General features: G+C 37.1%; 1 long non-coding RNA gene across 3 annotated transcripts in view; it reads left to right on the top strand.

Moving 5' to 3' along the window:
- LOC137851219 (uncharacterized) overlaps positions 1-14,099 on the top strand; it is a 208,400-nt gene that overhangs the window by 73,015 nt on the left and 121,286 nt on the right. For all 3 annotated transcript variants that reach the window (XR_011093079.1, XR_011093078.1, XR_011093080.1), the window contains exon 3: positions 12,678-12,762. This is a non-coding gene — a long non-coding RNA (uncharacterized lncRNA). The remainder of the gene's footprint in view (positions 1-12,677; positions 12,763-14,099) is intronic.

Here is a 14,099-nt window from a genome sequence, read left to right as displayed (position 1 = left end):
CTTGAAAAGCAAGATTTAGGCAGATATTTCTAGTTTACTTATTACTTGTCAGAATTTCAGTTGAATTCATACGATGTAATAGTGACCTGTTAAAAAGACAAATTAATTTTAACTCTGGGCTAAGAGCTACAGGTGAGAAATATCTGGCCAATAGTGTTCTCTATTCCTGTATAGTGATGGTCACGTTGCAAACTATTGCTCTTGTCAGTGATCTGACTCTCCCTTTATATCCTCCTTCCCACATTCCCCCAGTGTTAAAGGAAAAAGAAGATAGAGAGAGATCTTTTACTCTCTGGAGATTTCACAGTTCATACTTGCGCAGGGAACATGTGAAAACCCTTGAGCACTGTTTTACATATGGCCCTGACAGCAGTAATTGGGTCCTTTATTCTAACTGTTGCTGTAGCAGAGCAGTAAGGAATTGCCTAGCATTCCTATAACAACTTGAAAACTTGCTCCTAGATCTACAAGTGACCCTATGGTGTGAGGCGATGGGAAGATATCCAGATTTTAAGCAGTTTTTATTTGTATTCAGTTGAGTGCCAAGCAAAGAGTCAGGCAGGTTTTTATTTTTTCTTCTTCTCTCTTTTTTTTTTTTACTTTTTTTTTTTTCTTTCCCCAAATATTTCTCTCAGCCCAAGATGAGAAGCTAAGTCTCATACTCCATTGTTCCTTTTTCTTCCCCACAGCAGCATATTTTAAAGATGGAAATTCAGTTATCTGTATTTCCTTACTTTTGTCAGTTTGGGTCATAGCCTTAATGTTACTTAAACAGTTTCTTTAAAGTAATGGAGCCCTTAATATAGACTTAATAAAGCAATGTAAGGCAGTATGGATTTCCTTCTGTCTAAGGTTCAGAGGCCTTTATCTGAATAATACATTAGATACTTTTATTCACTGGTGAGGCTTCGTAACAGGAAAAACTTTGAAGAGAACGTCTGTCCTATCATTAAATTGATAATAGACATGTTCTTTACTTTTTATCCCTTTTGTAGCATGTCTTTTACCTCTGACAGGTTTCTCTAGGAATTAAACAGGGACCATACGATACTTTTACCAAGCATATAACAATGTGGTCTCATAACTTGTTGCAAGCATAAATAACTGTGGTGAGGAAAACCTTACAAAAAGGTTCTTTGATACTTGCATGCTACTTGTATTATTGTTATATATAGTGCTGTCATGTAAAGTAGAATATTGTTTTAATATATTTTTTTCAGTGTAATAGGGGTACATAAACATTTAAACTTTAATTCAAAATGACTTGTATGAAATATATGTTGACATTAGTATAACAAATTCAGATTCAGTGATACCTATATAACTGAGTTGAATATCTATGTACTTTTTTTTTGAAAATGGGGGGCTTCTAAACATTTTTTAATAAGCCAAAATATGATAACGTTTCCAAAGTAAGCCAAAATAATGCTAATGTTGGTAATTATATTTAGGTATAACAGAGAAAGCAAATGCAACTGTTTGACCCTGAATATCATACCCTGCATCTTGTTTTCTTATGTATGCATATGTAATTCCAGATTTAGAGATCTTGCAAAGATCTACCAAAGTACCTATTATTTGTTATCAACTCCTGTTAACTGGTTTATGCTGTTGGAGAAAAATGAGCATGTCTTGGACTTTCTTGTTTGTATTCATAACCCATTTTCCCCATTTACCTCATCTCACTCATCTCAGTTTTCTACATCTCAGTAAAAGTTTTTTTTTTACACTAGCAAAAGATTTTTTTTTTTTTTTTTCAAATGGAGAGCTGCCAAGAATGCATAAGATTCTGAACCAAGTTGTAAATGGTGTTTTCACTAAACATTTGAGACCAAAGTCTCAGTTGGTGTACACAAAAACAACTTCAGAAAGCTGTTTCGCATTTGCCATAAAATCTGACCTAAAAGGCTTAATGAAAGTGAATATTTGGTTCTTCTGGTTGTGTATTAGCATTAAAACTAATAATAGCATATAGCATTAGCATTCACATTAAAGCTAATAATAGCTAATAATAATAGCATAATGTGCATTAAAGTAAAAAAGAACTGATTATGAAAAGAGTGTAAGAACCTGTCCAAATTCCTTGTCCAATCAATCTATAAAGAAAAGAGAAGATAAAAGAGAAGACAACAGGATATTTCCAGGTTCCAACTGTGACAGTGACAAGTTCTTGAATGGCTTTCAGTGGGGAATAGAAATTTTTCAAAATGTTTGTGAAATGTCTAATTTATACATATACATATAAAAATATATATAGTAATTTAAATGGCAAAATCCGTAGGGTCCATTATACTAGTATAAACCCAGCATAGGTTGAGAGAAATGTGTGGAAATTTGCAGTATTTGCAAATCCTATTTGCAGTAGGAGGGACAATTCTGAACAACTCTCATGTCATTTATAGATATGTATTCTCATCTGAATGTCTGATACAAAGTGTCTTGAGTTGTCATATACTACTGAAAATCCAAAATTGAGTGAATAACATTTTGCAAAAGCTAATGTTATTGTTTTTGGAAAAAATAACATTTCTGATTTATTTTTTTAAAAATAATATAAACCACCATAATTTATGGTTAATAATTATTAAAAATCCTACAGTTCTTTCTGCAAAGAGAAATAGCTCCAGATATTTTGAATGTTAAGTTGAAAAAACAACAAGCATATTAATGCAAGTAAGGTATATCAGCTGCCTTATTCTGTTCGCTTTCAATTATAGCATGAAATGAGTGAACTTATTAACTGCAAACTATGAGATTGCATTGACCCCAGCAAGCATTTTGTTTTATTTACTGCTTGTATTTATTTGTACCTTTGCATAGTGGACTAAATAGTTTTTTCTCAGCTGCAGCTCTGTACTGAAATGCATAAAGCAACAGTTGACTTATTATAAAAATTAATATGCATTATTGCTTTCAGCTAAATACTATGCAAAAAATTTTGGGCCTTTCAATCGGTATTCCTCTAAAATTGTATACTTCTTGTAAAAGATTTTCAATCAGAAAACATAGTTCAATAGTTTCAACAATGCAAATAACTGATACATTCCTTTTTCCCATTCATCAAGTAGCAAGAAGTGGGAATATATCTTGCAAAAGCTAGGAATACACATTAGTCTGTAAGCCTTTATCTTTCCGTGTGTAATGAATAATTGCTTTCTGCTTTTAAAAATTATCTTTGAACTTTAAATAAAATTATTTTATTAGATATATCATGTTAAAGTAATCTAATTGCTTCATATTTCAGTTTTGATCAGTTCCCTTCTTTTAACTTAATTGAACACTCTTATAATTCAAACAGCAATGTTTCTAGAACTGATGTTGGCATTACACTTAACAACTAACTTTTATTCCAATGAAATTATTAGTGAATGAAAATGGAGGTAAAATGGGCTATCATTAGTTTCAAAGGTAATGAGCTTGATTATTTACTTTTAAATTTGAGCCAGGTAACTTAATAACATCACTAATTTTACAGCAGATTCATAAACATATGTTTGGATGGGAAGGTTCACAGTCTTTCATACATTGTTTGAATGGACATCAAGAATACCCAGAAAACATTATTAGCCTCTACTGTTTCAGCTGTGAAACTAAAGCTAACAAAAATATTGGATAGATTGTATGAGCAGTTTTATAAGCACCCCCTTGAAATAAGTGGATTAGCTAAGGGAGAAAGGGAATATAAAAAGCCATTGCCTCCTTGTAGATCTCCCTACTTTGTGAATCAGAGGAAGCTGAGCTCATCTGAGATATGAAAATGAGATACAAGAAAAACAACATGGCTGTACTGAGTATATTGCTGAACTGTTCAATACTTCCTGATGAATGAGACTATTATTCTGGGAGTTCATGACAAAATGCCCTTCCTTTGTTGACAAGGGGACTTTTTGTTGAAAATTCATATTCTAATATATATATACATATATATATATATATATATATATAATGTTGGCTAGATGATTCTTGGCTTGTCAGTAGAGAATAACTTTTGATCATGGTGTGGATAAGATCTGGCTGACACCCAGTCCCTCTGGGAAAGAATATGTTTATTCAAACAGAAGACTGAGCTTTCTGGAAGAATCATTTAGACAAAGCCTTTTAAACATGTCACTCCAAGGAATCCTGCTCTCTACCCCCTCAGTCTGCAGCTCTGAACTGCCTAGCATTAGTGACCATAGCAATGCATCAATGATGTGTCAGAGTGGTTAATTTTGCAACCATACAGGGCCAGAAGTTCTCAATACAGTTGAACAGATAACAACTAAAATGCACATAGAAATAATGTGAAAACACTGTCAGGAAATTCCAGAATTTGATTCCTTGTAAACAGCAACAGAGGAAGTAAAGATGGCGTTAAAAAAGGTTGTGTGCTGGGAATGAGGTTCCCTCACTCCCAAGTCAAGGGGTATATTTGACCTTTCTCATATGGTGCTATGTTTCCTGTCACCTGTGTAATCAGCAAAAGGACATGTCATTTCTCAGCACTAAAACACGGGAGAAAGGAAGGGACTTTTTCTGATCAGAGGACTTTTTCTTACCACATGATAAAAGGTTTGCTTCAAGTAATGACAAATTCTTATGGATCTAATGGGACGTTTTAGATAGTTTTAAAATAGGAGGAGTTAGTGCCTGCTTCCCCTATATTTTTTTCAGTTTCTATTGCATCATAAATACTAACTTTTATTCAGCAGTGGAAGTTTCTGTACTGTTCAGTCTCTTGTGACTGAGACTTTTAAAATTCAGTTTCAAACTAAACAACTGAGCCCAGTTAACTATTTCACAGTTATATGAAGCATGTGGGCTCATTTAAACTTTCTGCTCGTTTAAATGGCTGAAGATAGAAACTTGGCTTAGCTTTTCATTCTCAAAGGAAAACCAAATACAAATATGGAAAACATTGGTTGTTTCAGAACTGTGAGCTATCTGCATTTTTGCATATTGGTGTTAGTTTACTATATATTTTTTTTCAGTGTGTTTTAAGGCTTGCTTTGAAAGTACTTTTACACCAGAAAAATAGTGCTTTTTTGCAATATTTCTAGTTATGCAGGCATTTATTAAAAACTTTCTTATTTGGTGAAGCAGCAATTAACAATTTATTTGTTACTGACCCTTAAGTTAAAACTGAGTTAATTGAATCCACCTTATTAATGGGTCAAATAAATGGAGCTCAGTTAAACCTTGTTATTTATAGAACAAATCTTTCCTTTAGTTTTACTTCCCTTCAGACTACAGAGCTTTGCTTTGCGTCGCTTTTTTTTTTTTTAAGGACATTTGAGATAGGGCATTGTGAAAAAAGCAGTGTCATTTTAGGACAGATCATTTCTCTTTGCTGCAGCTTTAGCGGTGCTTTTTCCTCTCTTACCTGCTTTTTAGAGAGGGAAAGAAAAGTTTTTTTCTTGGTTTTCTTTCCATTCGCCAGATTTATTTAGTGATCACAGGAAGTTTAAAATTTATGAGGAATTTGAAATTACCTGTTAAATCCATACTTAGGTGGGGTATGAAGCCCTAGTTTTTAGAATTTCTTCACTATTAAATACCTCATTATTTAATTGTAATCTATATGGCTTTTAGGCCATACTCACACATTGTTTTTACTTCCAGATTTCACTCTGACCTGGGGCAAATCACTTAACCTCTCTGTGCTCCCACTTACTCATCTGCAAAATGGGCAAAATAGAATTAACCTAATAAAGAATCACATTTGTCTTGTGCATTATCGTTAATGGGGATGTGAATCATACTGGTGGAGTGCTTTGATGTCCCCTGATGATGCTGTAATCATGAAACTATTATTTTGTATTTGGGCAAAATAGCTGAAAATGGATCTGCATAAATTATGCAGGAATAAACTATACATCTAAATAATTACATGCAGTTGTTAAACTGCTAGTGACCTATAGAGAGATTTCTGAAGCTTTTCCTATGTGTAGATCACTCACAGCTTGGTTCTTGCTGAGTTTGGTTGTTCCACCTAATGTTCTGTAATAATAAGACCTAAATCAAAAGTAAACCTCGTTTGCTCCTCATCGCTGACTTTCTTTAGCACCATTAAAAAGTTTTCAGTTCATCCCATTTGGAAATAGACCCACGGTGGGGAAAGGGGCCTGAGGGAGAGGAGAGTGTGATTTCAGGAGGGGACAGCAGTGAGGAGGATCCTGTGAGCATTCTCAGAGGTGTTTGGTACCAGGGAAGACACTGTGGCCTCCTGCTGACAATGGCTCTTCCATTCCTCCTGCACACACTGCTACAGCTGCAAGCCTTCACCACCTCCGCTTTATTCCCATGCACATTCAGACACAAAGGAGGGAGGGATGGGAGAGAGGCAGGCTTTCAACTTACCCATTTGAGATGAGAAAGGGGGAGCAGCCAACCATTGTTAAAAGGATCAGGGCTCAAGTACTGCTAACCTACAATCATACCATGACAGTTGAGAGACATTGAGAGCCTTCCTTCCTTCCTTCCTTCCTTCCTTCCTTCCTTCTTTCCTTCCTTCCTTCCTTCCTTCCTTCCTTCCTTCCTTCCTTCCTTCCTTCCTTCCTTCCTTCCTTCCTTCCTTCCTTCCTTCCTTCCTTCCTTCCTTCCTTCCTTCCTTCCTTCCTTCCCTCCTTCCCTCCTTCCCTCCTTCCCTCCTTCCCTCCTTCCCTCCTTCCCTCCTTCCCTCCTTCCTTCTCTCCTGACAATAGTTAATATTCTTTCTTATTTATTAGACAAGTATGATTTTTCCATCCTGTCACACAAATCAAACAGCAGTATATATCCAGAGGGTTAACAGAAGCAAAATAATGAGGATTATTCAGATTATCTTGCCTTCCCAGGCAGTTTAGCACTTTTGCTTTTACATGAGAAACTTGTTTTTTCTAACTGATCAAGATATTGACTAAGCTGAGACTATTAGTAGGAAGTAAACAAGATGCAGTTAACACCATGGTTTGTGTAATTCTGTTTTGTGAGTTACCTGCCATCCACTGACCACAGAAAACTGCCAGCTGGGTCATTCTTATGCAACAGGATGGTAGGGGAGTATGTTAGCAGGCATGAGAGCAAAAGTTATTTTGTCTGTCCTCTGTATCCAGGACAGCGTCAGCAATACCAGTCTTGAGAGATGTCTATCTGTTCATAAATTTTCCAATGTTGGAGTCTCTTCAGCTCCTCCAGGTAATTTGTTCTCAGTCATTCACTATCTAGTCCTTAGAAAGTTTGTCTTAATATTTAATATCTTACTATTTATTTTTTGCTTATGTCATTTATTATGTTTAAGTGCTGTCTAGCATAGAAACATCCTTCAACAGAAGCCTGAGCTCTGGCCAGGTACTATATCAAGTGAGCAAAGGAAAGCAAAAGGCATCTAATCACCTGATTAGGAAGTAGGTACTTACACACCACTGCCTTCAACTGATTCACTTCCTAAATACCTTCCTGAATTGGACCATAATTATTAAACTGAGTTGATTACCACTAATCATGATTTTAAAATCGCTTTTAGTAGCTAGTCAACAATACATGTAGAAAACTGTCCTAAATTAGGAAATGTCCTTGACAGAAAGCTTTTCACTGAGATAGATTTTTCACTGAAAGAGAAATGGTGTCAGTGTGACATCATCCAAAATACTTTTTTTTTTTTTTTTTTTTTTTCCATTGGAGTGAATCAGTCCAAACAAAACTTTGGGGCCTTTGCTTAATTCTGTCAAGTTCTAGGTATTGTTGTTCTTCATAAAGGCCCTCTTTTCCTGGAGGGAATTCTGAAAGGAATGAAGAATGACCATTCCGGTGCCAAAAGCACCCACAACAGGGAAGCCTCCTTAGAGGTGGAGGGTGAAGAGTGGGAAACAATACAGAAAATCCCAAATATCATGAAGAAGCACAATATGCTTTCATGCGTACTTTTTGACTATTTGAGGGAGACAAGGCTAAGGCATATTGGCCTAGTGTCAGGAGATTTCACAGCTCATCCCTCATTTTTAATTGAAAATCCTTAAACAAAAAGTTGGGCATACAACGTATTTGCTGGTTGGCCTAAAGATGGAGGATTATAATCATTTCCTCCCAGAAATTTGGGAGAATTAAAGGAATAGTAAGTCAGACCGAGGTAGAACTCAGCTGTTTTGTGCACAGCAGAGAAAGATCTGTCCAACAGTAGCTATTGACTCTGGACACATCAAGCAAAGCACCCTCCTGAGTATCCCCTGGGTCACACAGCACTCAAAAATATGGGACCACACACCTACTATTTCATGAAACAGAGAAATTGAAGACAACAAGTTCCAAGCCAATGAAATTGATCACATCAAACTGCACACTGTCATTTTGCTACTATAACAGTTTTTTCCCCACCTTACTTTGGGGTTTACTTTCTCAGGATTTTATTGGGAGCTCAGGTAGTGCCCAGTCATGCTTTTGGGGAGTTCCATGAGGATTTTGTCATGTATGTCAGCACAGATGGGCTGCAATATCCCTTTTAGAGGTAGAATATGTGACAATGTACTGGGTGTCGGTGTCCCAGCGTTGGCACTGGCAGCTGCAGGGTGGCTCCTGTGAAGAGAAGTCCCTGTGAGGGGAGGCCTCTGTAAGGAAGGGTGGCCCCATGCCAGACACTGCTGGTTCCATCCAGTTCCAGCCATTGCCAACCACCCCTTCTGAGGCACGGCTGCTAGTGGCACCTGTAAGAAAACACATTTAAGAAAGCACAAAAAGCGCAGGATGTAGAGAGAAAGAGGGAACAGAAGGGTGAGAAGCCGCAGAAGGAACACCAAGGTCAGAGAACAAGGAGGATGAGGAGAAGCTGCTCTGTGGTGGAGCAGATCTCCACACTGCAGCTCATGGAGCACCACCCTGGAGCAGGGGAAAAGTGTGTGGAGGAAGGATCAGCATGCACAGACTGCCACAGACTGACAGCTACCCCTGCAGCCCACCCATGTGCTGCCTGGTGCCTTGCTGAAGGGCCTGGATGTAACCTGCAGTGATGGCAGGGCAGGAGAGGAGTCGGCAGTGAAGGTCAAGGTGGGACTGGGAATGGGGTAAGGTGTTTTCTCTGTGTGTTTTAATCATTGTCTTTTTACTTCTCAATAACCAAATTATAAATTAAATGTATATAAATTACTTGTCAAAAGTTAATGTTCCCCAGGTTGACTCTCTTTTGCCTGTGACAGTAATTGGTAAGTGATCACTCTGCCTTTATCTCAACCCATGAGCTTTCTTGTTTTCATTCTTCATATTTTCTCCCCCTGTTTTGCTGGAGGCAGGAATGACCAAGCAGCTGGGTGGGAATTGGTCTGCAAGCTGGGGCCAACCCATCACAAATACAAATACAGAGTTAGGAGGGTGGAAGTCGTACTGTCTTCCACTCTTCTGGGGGACCGAGCAATCCCTGATACTTGTCAAAAACATCTGCTTTGCCCTCAGAGAATTAAACTCTGAGGCACAGGAACACGAGGAAGTGTTGATACCAGCAACTGGAGGGTACCGCCTGGACAGAATTCTCCTCTTGTCAATGTGAGAATAGTTGCTCCATACTGGTGATTTCCACTCAGACTGTGTAAGCACCTGCTCTCTTTTTCATCTCTGAGGGTAGTACAAGCACCCAACAGAAGCAAGGTTTGCAGTCTCCTATTTGTAAGTGAGCACTACTGTTAAACATATATGTTGCCCTTTCATTTCCCTGTTAACTCCTTCCTGACAGCAATCAGTGAAGGAGCTCTGTGAAGGAACTAAGCCTCATGAGCTTCCATTATGTGTTTCTAACCTATAACGTAATTTGAAGAAGAAATTATTGATGAGCTAGATTAAGTCACTGTCAGTTGTGCTGCCAGAGGAATAGCCTGCTCATGGGCCTTGCTTTACTGCCGTTCAGTTTTGTGTTGCTCTTCTTGAAGATGGGGCCTTTGCCACATGCTGAATTCCTCATGGTCACATGCTATGCAGAGGGCAATGTTAATTTTCTCTTTCCTTTTTTTTTTTTTCTCTCTTTCATTTTTTTTTTTAATTATTTATTTGTTTATTTATTTTTCATGAAGATACTAACAGAAATACCATTAGGTTATAGGCTGGAGTCAAGTTTAGATCTCAAGAGTGTGAATCCACATCAGATGAGAGAATCCTTAGGTTCTCCTCCAAAATGGAGGCTACAGCTCTGAATTAAAATGGCAAGAACTTTCATCAAGTTCTTCTTGTGTTTGTTCTTAGAAAAAGAAAAAAAGTTTGTATGAATTTCTGTCACAACACTTCTTGTTTCACTTAAGATCCTGGACAATAGTGCAGCAGAAAAGATTAGCCTACATGATTGCTGCTTTACCTTTCTTAAAGCTGGTCCATGGTTTATAATTTCTTCTGCAATTTCTTCTTGTACATTTTTTCATTGTAACATTTGCTGGCCCAGAAACAACCTCTTTCCTCTGTGTATTTGCAAAGCATTGTTGTTGTATTGAAAAACAAAATTTCTGTTCAATCACTCAGTATTACAAAATCTATTTCTGAACAAGGGATGTTTAGGCCTCAAATGCCTTCAACAAAGTGCATCCATTTATTTAGCATGTTCTTCCATATTCTATAATAAAAGCACAAATGTTTCTGCCACACATTTTGTTGATGAATCTTTTGGGCTTACAAAAAATACTTTCACTTCCTATTTAAAGTGCAAATTGCCTAAGCTAAATCCATAAATCTCATTAGGAAAATGTAATCATTAACTGATATTGTCATATGGCTGGCCAATCTTAACTTCCATTTTTATTATTTTTATTTTTATTGTATATTTTTTATTTTTATTTTTAACCAACTCCTTAAAATGTTGAAAGGCAATATGAGAGAGTATGAGAGAGAAGATACCAGGTTAACAACAGTCTTTCCATAAGAAAAAATAATTCCTTTTAAAATGAGCAGCTGGTTTCCTAATCCCTCTGCATATATTTGTTAATGTACCTGGAACCTCAAGATACCTAAGTTGTAATTTGTCCCAGAAAGCACACTTTAACAATAAATTTTCTTTTAATAATAAATAGTCCAATAGGCAGTTTTAAATAACATGTTTGATGCTGATGCCTCCCAGTTTACGTGTTACTTAAGGAAATATATTCAGCGACAAAGGAAAGGCACATTTTGAAAATGGAGACAATTAAAACTTCTCCCCCCTCCTTAATGCACTTCTCCCCATCTTCTTTCCTATTCAAAACTGCTTCTTTGTTTACAACTCCAAAAGGACATCTCTTTTTCAAATCTCCCTTACTGTTTGTTGAATATTAAGCATATATTTATGCTTAGAAATGGATATCAGAATGTATCTCTGAGAATCAGAGATGTTTTTGTAGCATCATAGAGCTTTGAGTAACTGCAGTTCTGCCTTGACGGAGTCCTGGACTGTCCACGCTGTAGCTATTTGCAGTAATGCACATTTTAAGGAAAAACAAAACAAAACAAAACACACACAAAAAAAATTGTCTTCAGTAGTGAGTTTAAAGAACCAACCTAAGATAGTACCAACCAGATCTTTCTTTTTTCTAAGCTGTGGCAGTTAGCAAAAGAGAAGTAGACAGGTCACTGACACTCGCATGTGCAATAGCTAAAATCTCTCCTAGGATGCAAATTCCACTTGTCCACAATAATCTGAAGTGCTGGTTGAAAGTGAGTTGAACCAGAAATAGAAAGTAAAAATAAGAATGAGGTAGTCCATCTGCTGAAAATTATATCCATTCTTGAATGATGTAACTCAGACAGAAAAATTTGTTCTTTTTCTCTCACACATTTAACCTTTGACTCCTCTGTTCTGTTCGGTTCCATTCTGTTCTGTTCAAGGAATGCAAATGCCTTCTTCTTTCTGGAAATATGGGCTTCACAGGGCTGCCCCACAGCAATGATTATCAACTTTTTTTTTTTTTTTTCTTTTTTGAGTTGTTACAGTCTTTGTGCAATGCTTTTATGTTTGATGTGTTCTGACCAGTACAGGTTAAAGCTTAAGCTATATCCTTGCAGTACTCTGTGTAAGAGCAACATTTCAATGTATTATAGCTAAGCGTTTCAAAAAGCAGTGTGACCTTTCTTTTCCCCAGCACAAATATACAATACTACAATACACATACCACTTCTGAAAAAAGAAGCCTTTTTTTTTTTTTTTTCTCTCCAGTAGTCTAACAGAAGTGGTCTCCATGTTGTGATGATGGACTACTCTTCATCTCCCTGTGTGTATAAATACAGTGCAGTGAGAATCCAGGCTTTTTAGCTGTGGAGCCCTGAAACACTGGTAGGATTTCTACTGTCCAAATTATTGAAATGGTTTTCTGGGAGATACAGGCCTTCCATTCAGTCAGAGGAGAGGCAAGCGCTAGACACCTAATGCTGTTATCAATGATCTTTCTCAAGGCAATAGGTTCACGCAGGATTACAATGCAGTTTGCATAGTGAAGTCTGGGTTTATTGAGACCCAAAGATCTGAAGTGCTGATTTCTTACCATGGTGGGCATAAAAACTACGTAGGCAATTGTGTGTTAAGGTGCACAATTTACGTTCAAACAGTTTAAGTCAGCTGCAAAAGGAGGGGCAAATCTTAACAGATATTTTCCTTTAATGGATTTCAGTGCAGAGGTGCAGACCTCAAGAGTTTGAGAGAAGCTCTTTCGTCAAAAGAACTTCTATTAAATATACCCCTCTTTTTTCTCTTTGTTACTTGGCTATGTTCTTTTCTTTCTCAGGGAGTGTAGCCTGTATCTCTTGTGGAAACAGTGATTCAAAGGACAGCAAAGGAAAAACTGGACATTACTGAAGAAAGCAAATGAGGTAATTAGGTCTGGAATAAAAATATGCATGTTTTGGATATTACACTAATGCTTTCCCAAACTGCTCTCCCCTCCTGCTTGAATTCAGGAAAGTCAATGACATCTATGCTTGCTTAATTGTAAAGCTTCATTATTTCCTATACCACAAAGTCTGCTTTTTGTTTTTATAAGGGCTTGGCATAATCTTTTTTTGTAAATGCCAAGAACAATGCCAATTAGCCTGTGGGTAATGGTGATCAATTGTAGTAGAAAGAAGTCATCTGAAGTCATACAGCTGTTTGTGTACCTCCTGGCTTTGCCTTGTGCAGAGCAGTGCTGAGTTGTCCAATGCCTCCATCATGATGAGCAGTAATCTACCAAACTGTCTATAGCTGACCATCAGGAGAACATCCAATTATCCTGCAGCATCAGAGGTATGATATATGTGTGCGTATATATAAACTGCATTTTGCAGCCTGGAGACACACAGAGTATATATCATCAAGTTGCTTTTTACCCTTTTCAGTACTGGCTGGCATTTTCTGAATGGAAAGTTTAAAATGCACATTCTTCCAAGCAGGACAACCACAAAGCAGTTTATTTTTGCAGCAAGTATTTTTGGAAATGGAGCCCTTCCCTTTCACATTCCTTATGCTAATGTTCTTTAAACACCAGTTTAAACACATACTGCCACTGGCTCCTTCTCTTAATTAAACTTCCAGCATTTCTAGACAATGTCCTACACTTTCCTTACAGTGTGCTGCACATTCTTTTATCAGATATTTGTACCCTTACTGGAACACTCTGCTTGCTCCAGAATTATCTGGCAGTCCTGCTTCAGTCTATTTATTCCATCACATGATTGTTTTAGTGTTGTTTGAAGCACTATTTTGGAGCCAGACATAATCATATTATACAGTTCCTCACCTTATTAACTGACAGAGAACTGTTCCCCATTAGACAATTGATCCTGGGCAGATGAAGCCATTAAAAACAGTACTAATTAGCTGAAGAGTGGAGACAGTAATACAGGCTGCATCACTTCCTTTCATGCTTAGGGAAGTTCATGTTCCAGACAAATAATAATTGATATGTAGTCTTCCTTAATTGTGGTTGTTAACAGCCAGTATTATAATGACAGGCTGACAATCTCTGTCTAGCCTATTGTATGTTTATTTCTGAATCCAAGAACCACTGAATAACATTTTTGGTTTAACTTGAACTTCACAGAATATACTTTAAATGTCACTGTAATGAGAGTTGGGCAGCTAACCTTAACTTATGAGTTATTCCTTACATGTCTCCAGGTGTCAGCTGTTTGTCTTGGAAGACTGGGTGCCCATAATTACATGGAATTAT

Source organism: Anas acuta, chromosome 2 (assembly GCF_963932015.1).
Source record: "Anas acuta chromosome 2, bAnaAcu1.1, whole genome shotgun sequence".
NCBI classification, from domain to species: domain Eukaryota; kingdom Metazoa; phylum Chordata; class Aves; order Anseriformes; family Anatidae; genus Anas; species Anas acuta.
The sequence above is the reverse complement of the archived record's forward strand: the minus strand, read 5'-3'. Positions and strand labels throughout refer to the sequence as shown.